The sequence below is a fragment of the Hylobates moloch genome, unplaced genomic scaffold (assembly GCF_009828535.3).
Source record: "Hylobates moloch isolate HMO894 unplaced genomic scaffold, HMol_V3 SCAFFOLD_10, whole genome shotgun sequence".
NCBI classification, from domain to species: domain Eukaryota; kingdom Metazoa; phylum Chordata; class Mammalia; order Primates; family Hylobatidae; genus Hylobates; species Hylobates moloch.
The window spans coordinates 109,091,486-109,098,303 of NW_026652285.1; positions in this window are offsets into that span (position 1 = coordinate 109,091,486).

A 6,818-nucleotide genomic window follows, 5' to 3' on the forward strand; every position below is an offset into this window, starting at 1 on the left:
CGGGGCACAGGGAGAGCCTACAGGCCAGAAGAGTGCAGGGGGTGTCACCTGGGAAGGGGGCGGCTCTGGTTCAGGACCACCTCCACCGTGAACCCAGCTCAGAACCTGCCCTATGGCTCTCCCTTCAGCAAATACCCCTTGTCAGCGCTCCCAGCCCGGAAAGCCAGTGGGTGTGGGTGAGCAAGAGAAATGACCTGCCCAGCCTGGCTTCAGTTCCCCGTCTGCAGCACCAGGGCATTGCGAGGGTGATAAGCCCACCTGGGGGAGCCGCCCCTTCCCAGCTACGGAGCAGTCAGGCAGGGCCCTCCCCGCTCAGGGCGGGGCTCAAATTCCAGACCTGCCCGCAACAGGGCGGGGAGGCCAGCCTGGCTTTGGTGTTTGGCCGGCAGTGCAGGTCTCCACCCCACCTCCCATCCCTCCCACTGGTGCTCAGCGCAGGTTTCTTACCCCACCCCTTAACCTTTAAAAAGCAGCAGGAGAGGGGTTAGAAGCCACAGCCTGCGTGGCTGGAAGAAAGAGGCCAGGGGAGGTTGGTGGTCCACAGGTGTGAGCCTGCTCTGAGCCTCCTGGCGTGATTGGAACCCACAGCAGTCTGGCCCTTTGGGGTCGCCAACTGTGCCTTCATCCCTCCTGGCCCTGATGCTTTAGGGGGCAGCCCCAGGGAGGTACACCAAGGGGAGACTCCACCCAGAGACCCGGGGTGCCCACAGGATTGGCCTGGCCACACCTCCCCTAGGCGGTGTGGTGCCTCACCAGCCTGGACAGGGCGGCTGAGGTGGCACCGCTTTCCTGCTCACCTTCTCCCCAGTGCCTTGGTACAGGCCCCACACCCGTCCCCGGCAGACCGCACTCCAGTGCTGCCCCAGCCAGCCCAGCCTGATTCAGCTTCTCTGGATACCATGACAGTCGGGGCTCCTGGACACAGAGCCTTGGAAATACCATGTGGCTCCCCCATCCTTTGGTGTCCTGAGCCTCAATTTCCCTCCATCCGGCCTCCACCTCGATTCCAAGCCCTAGTATTTCGGCTCTTTCTTGACACTGTGGTTATAGCTCTGCTCGCTGTTTACCCATATCCCTGGCGGGCAAATGGCCAACCACAGAGAAGCCCCAGGCCCCCAGCCCCCTCTGCTGCCCCGGTGTCCTGTGTCTTTAACACCGACAGACGCACCCTCGCAAACCCACAGGAAAAATGACAGCACGGACAGAGGCCGTGAACCGGTGGCTCAGAAGGAGAAAGAAAACAAGACACAGGAAGAGCGTTCACCTCACGCCCGTCTCAAGAAACAAACCGAACAAGACTCGGTTCATCGCCGCAGCGGCCCCGCTGCGTTCTGTGGGCGTGGGCTGCGGACTGTGGAGCGGCGGTGGCCATCCAACACTCCCCTGTGCCCTCACCACCTGGGAATCAGCCCGGTGGCTTCCTTGTTTTTTTGGCTTAATCAATTCATTTATTTGCTAGAAACACGGTCCTGCCATGTTGCCCAGGCTGGTCTCTACCTCTTGGGCTCAAGTGACCCACCTGCCTTGGTCTCCCACAGTGCTGGAGCTACAGGCGCGAACCACCACGCCCGGCCGGTTTCCCTGTGAAGGGCAAGTGAGTGCTGGCTGCCCCCCTGCGTGGCATGGCGTGTTGTGGCTCCGTGGCACAGCCACCACCCTGTCTATGGGAAACTCCAGTTGTGTCCAGGGAGAAGGACGGAAAAGGTGACTCCATGCATGCCCATTGCAGGGAGGGCCTGAGATTAGGTAAATGGCCTGGCTTGTGTCCCCTTAAATTTAAATCCTTAGGCTGGAGTCCTAACCTCTGGTGCCTCAGAATGTGACCTTATTTGGGCTGGGCACGGTGACTCATGCCTGTAATCCCAGCACTTTGGGAGGCCGAGGGGGGTGGATCACCTGAGGTCAGGAGTTTGAGACCAGCCTGACCAACATGGTGAAACCCCATGTTGGTCTTTAGTAGAGACTACTAAAAGTACAAAAATTAGCCAGACATAGTGGCAGGCACCTGTAATCCCAGCTACTCAGGAGGCTGAGGCAGGAGAATGGCTTGAACCCGGGAGACGGAGTTGCAGTGAGCAGAGATAGCGCCACTGCACTCCAGCCTGGGCAACAGAGCAAAACTCCGTCTTGGAAAAAAAAAATAAAGAATGTGACCTTATGTGGAAACGGGGTCTTTTAAAAATTTTTTTGAGACAGAGTCTTACTCTGTTGCCCAGGCTGGAATGCAGTGGTGCAATTTCAGCTCACTGCAACTTCTGCCTCCTGGGTTCAAGCAATTCTTCTTCCTCAGCCTCTGGAGTAGCTGGGATTACAGGTGCACGTCACCATGCCCAGCTTTTTTTTTTCTTTCCTTGTACTTTTAGTAGAGACAGGGTTTCACCATGTTGGTCAGGCTGGTCTCGAACTCCTGACCTCAGGAGATCTACCCGCCTCGGCCTCCCAAAGTGCTGGGATTACAGATGTGAGCCACTGCACCCGGCTGAAATAGGGTCTTTATAGAAGTTATCAAGTTAAAATGTGGTGAGTAGGATGTGCCCTAACCCAATATGACTGATGTCAGTACAGAAAGGTGAGTTTGGACACAGACACACAGGAAGGGCCATGTGAAGACGCAGGCAGAAATCAGGGTGGCACATCTGTAAGCCCGGGAGCCAAGCAGATGCTCCCCAAGGCCCTCAGGAGGAAGCAGCCCTGCCCGAGCCTCGGTCTCCATGTCTGACCTCCAGACTGCTAGGCAGTGAGCTTCTGTTGTTTTTGTTGTTGTTGTTTTTATGAGATGGAGTCTCGCTCTGTCGCCCAGGCTGGAGCGCAGTGGCACAATCTCGGCTCACTGCAACCTCCACCTCCCGGGTTCACACCATTCTCCTGCCTCAGCCTCCCGAGTAGCTGGGACTACAGGCGGCCGCCACCGCGCCCAGCTAATTTTTTGTATTTTTGGTAAAGATGGGGTTTCACCGTGTTAGCCAGGATGGTCTCGATCTCCTGACCTCGTGATCCGCCCGCCTCAGGCTCCCAAAGTGCTGAGATTACAGGCGTGAGCCACCGCACCCGGCGTTGTTGTTTTAAGATGGAGTCTCCCTGTCACCCAGGCTGGAGTGCAATGGCGTCATCTCAGCTCATTGCAACCCTCGCCTCCTGGGCTGAAGCGACTCTCCTGCCCCAGCCTCCCAAGTAGCTAGGATTACAGGCGCCCACCACCACGCCTGGCTAACTTTTGTATTTTTAATAGAGACGGGGTTTCACCATGTTGGCCAGGCTGATCTCAAACTCCTGACCTCAAGTGATCCACCCACCTCGGCCTCCCAAAGTCAGTTTCTGTTGTTTTAAACAAAACAAAAGACCACTTTGTGGTCCTTTGCATGGCAGCGCTAGCAAGCTAATAAATAAAGTGGGGAAAAGCCAGGCAATTGAAGAAAATCAGCATTAGGGTCTGTCATTCTGAGTCTCTGCTTGTACAGAGCTGAAAAAAGACGCAAGGAGCCATCTGTGGGATGACCCCTGACAGGCAGAAACAGACTTTCAATTTTGCTTCCTGTCTGTCCACACTGTTTGCATTTTCTACCACATTTTTGTAATACCACATTTTCTACCACAGTTTCTTAATGTTTTGAAGTAAAAACAGTATCACAGCCACTAACCTTAACTAGACCCTGGTCCCCCAGGCCATGGAGTTATCCCTAAACCTCCCGTCCCCTGTGGACCCTGCTCCTGATTCATAGAGCCAGCGTTAGAGGGGCCCAAGCTGAGGTCCCAGGGCTGCTGCTCTGGGACTGACCGACTGGTGGGTTAAAACTCTCTCCCTCCCCAACACCCCTCCCTGTAGGCCCCTTCCAAGGGGCTTTTTCTTTTTCTTTTCTTTTCTTTTTTTTTTTTTTTTTGAGACAGGGTTTCACTCTGTTGCCCAGGCTGGAGTGCAATGGCGCAGTCATAGCTCACTGCAGCCTCCACCTCCTGGGCTCCAGTGATCCTCCTGCCTCGGCCTGCACAGGGCCACACCCCAGTGACATTTGAGCAGCTCTGTTCTGAAGGGAGACACACACCTGTTTGGGGAGCCGGAGGGCTGGGGGCGTTGGGGCATTGGTGGGAACTTGTGCAGAGATTTCTCTGCTCTGTGCATGAGACCCCAGGAGCAGTGTGCAGACCAGAGCTGAGAGTCTGGTTCCAAAACCCAGCTTCCCTAAAAGGAACCAGGGTCCTGCTAGGGACTGAATGTGTCCTCCCCAAAATTTGTGTGTTGAAACCCTGGCCCCTAGGCCAGGCACAGTGGCTCACGCCTGTAATCCCAGCACTTTGGGAGGCCGAGGTGGGTGGATCACCTGAGATTGGGAGTTCCAGACCAGCCAGACCAAGATGGAGAAACCCTGTCTCTACTAAAAATACAAAATTAGCCGGGTGTGGTGGCACATGCCTGTAATCCCAGCTACTCGGGAGGCTGAGGCAGGAGAATCACTTGAACCTGGGAGGTGGAGGTTGCGGTGAGCCGAGATCACTCCATTGCACTCCAGCCTGGATGACAAAGTGAGACTCTGTCTCGAAAAAAAAAAAAAAAAAAAAAAACCCTGGCTCCTGCAAGGTGATGGTATTAAGAAGTGGGGTCGGCTGGGCACAGTGGCTCACGCCTTTAATCCCAGCACTTTGGGAGGCCGAGGCGGGCAGATCACAAGGTCAGGAGATCAAGACCATCCTGGCTAACACGGTGAAACCCCATCTCTACTAAAAATACAAAAAATTAGCCGGGTGTGGTGGCGGGCGCCTGTAGTCCCAGCTACTCAGGAGTCTGAGGCAGGGGAATGGCGTGAACCCAGAAGGCGGAGCTTGCAGTGAGCCGAGATTGCGCCACTGCACTCCAGCCTGGTGACAGAGCGAGACTCTGTCTCAAAAAAAAAAAAAGAAAAGAAAAGAAAAAAGAAGTGGGGTCTTTTGGAGGTGGGTAGGTCATGAAGGTGACACCCTCATGACCAGGATCAGCACCCTCATAAAAGGGACCCCGAGAGCTCAGTCCACAACCCAGAAGAGACCTTACCAGCACCCAGCCATGCTGTGGCTCAGGCCTGTCATCCCAGCACTTTGGGAGGCTGAGGTAGGCAGATCACCTGAAATCAGGAGTTCAGCTTGGCCAACATGGCGAAATTAGCTGGGCATTGTAGGTGGGCATTGTAGCGCCTGTAATCCCAGCTACATGGGATACTGAGGCAGGAGAATCACTAGAATCTGGGAGGCAGAGGTTGCAGTGAGCTGAGATTTTGCCACTGCGCTCCAGCCTGGGTGACAGAGTGAGACTCCGTCTCAAAAAAAAAAAAAAAGAAAAAAGGCCAGGGCTGGTGGCTCACACCTGTAATCCCAGCACTTTGAGAGGCCGAGGCGGGTGGATCACCTGAGGTCGGGAGTTCAAGACCAGGCAGACCAATATGGAGAAACCCCGTCTCTACTGAAAATACAAAATTAGTCGGGTATGGTGGCACATGCCTGTAATCCCAGCTACTCGGGAGGCTGAGGCAGGAGAATCGCTTGAGCCTGGGAGGTGGAGGTTGCGGTGAGCTGAGGTTGTGCCACTGCATTCCAGCCTCGGCGACAGAGCGGGACTCTGTCTCAAAAAAAAAAAAAAAAAAAGGAAACAAAAATCCAGGATCCAATCAGGAGGCACTCCTTGTGTTTTGCTGCCTTCCCCGGGCCCCTCTGACCCGTCCCCAGCCTTGGCGTTCTTGCCCTTCCCTGGGGACAGGTTCCACGGGCCTAGGCTGAGCTCTGGATGTGTCTGATCTTCGCCTCCTGGCCGGATACAGGTTGGACATTTTTGGTCGGAGCAGCACTGGGACACGCTGTGTCGGTCACATCCAGGTGTCCATCTGTCCCTCAGCAGGTGATGCTGAATGTGGCTGCCTGGTTGAGGCCCAGTTCTCCCTCCCTTAGATGTGGGAACGTGATCTGGGTGCTGTGTGGCCGCATCCCCCGACCCCCATCCCCCAGGGCCAGCGGCTGCAAAATGGCCACTTCCTGCATCTATTCCATTTTTGCATCTACTAGCTGGCATTTTTCTCTCACCGAAGGCCCCCTCCGCTTTAAAAAATCTATCACTACAGACTTGCAGGTTTAAAAAAATTAATGTGTTAACATTCATTACTGTCATCTTTTAATTACTTATTTTGAGACAGAGTCTTGCTCTGTCACCCAGGCTGGAGTGTGGTGGTGCAGTCATAGCTCACCATAGCCTCCAACTCTTGGGCTCAAGTGATCCTCCTGCCTCAGCCTCCTTACAGGTATGTGCCACCACACACGACTAATTTTTATTTTTATTTTTGTATAGATGGGGTCTTGCTATATTGACCAGGCTGGTCTTCAACTGCTGAGCTTAAGGGATTCTCCTACTTCAGCCTCCCAGAGTGTTGGGATTACAGGCATGAGCCACAGCATCTGGCTGATCCTGGTTTTTTGGAAAAACTCTAAAGAGCATGCCTAGGGCCGGGCGCGGTGGCTCACACTTGTCATCCCAGCACTTTGGGAGGCTGAGGCTGGGCGATCACCTGAGGTCGGGAGTTCGAGACCAGCCTGGCCAACATGGTGAAACCCCATTTCTACTAAAAATACAAAAAAAAAAAAAAAAAAATCAGCCGGGCGTGGTGGCGGGCGCCTGTAGTCCTAGCTACTCGGGAGGCTGAGGCAGGAGAATGGCGTGAACCCAGGAGGCGGAGCTTGCAGTGAGCCAAGATCGCGCCACTGCACTCCAGCCTGGGCAAGAGAGCGAGACTCCATCTCAAACAAATAATAATAAAAAATAAAAATAAAGGGCATGCCTGGGCCGCCAGGGCCCGGAAAAGCCT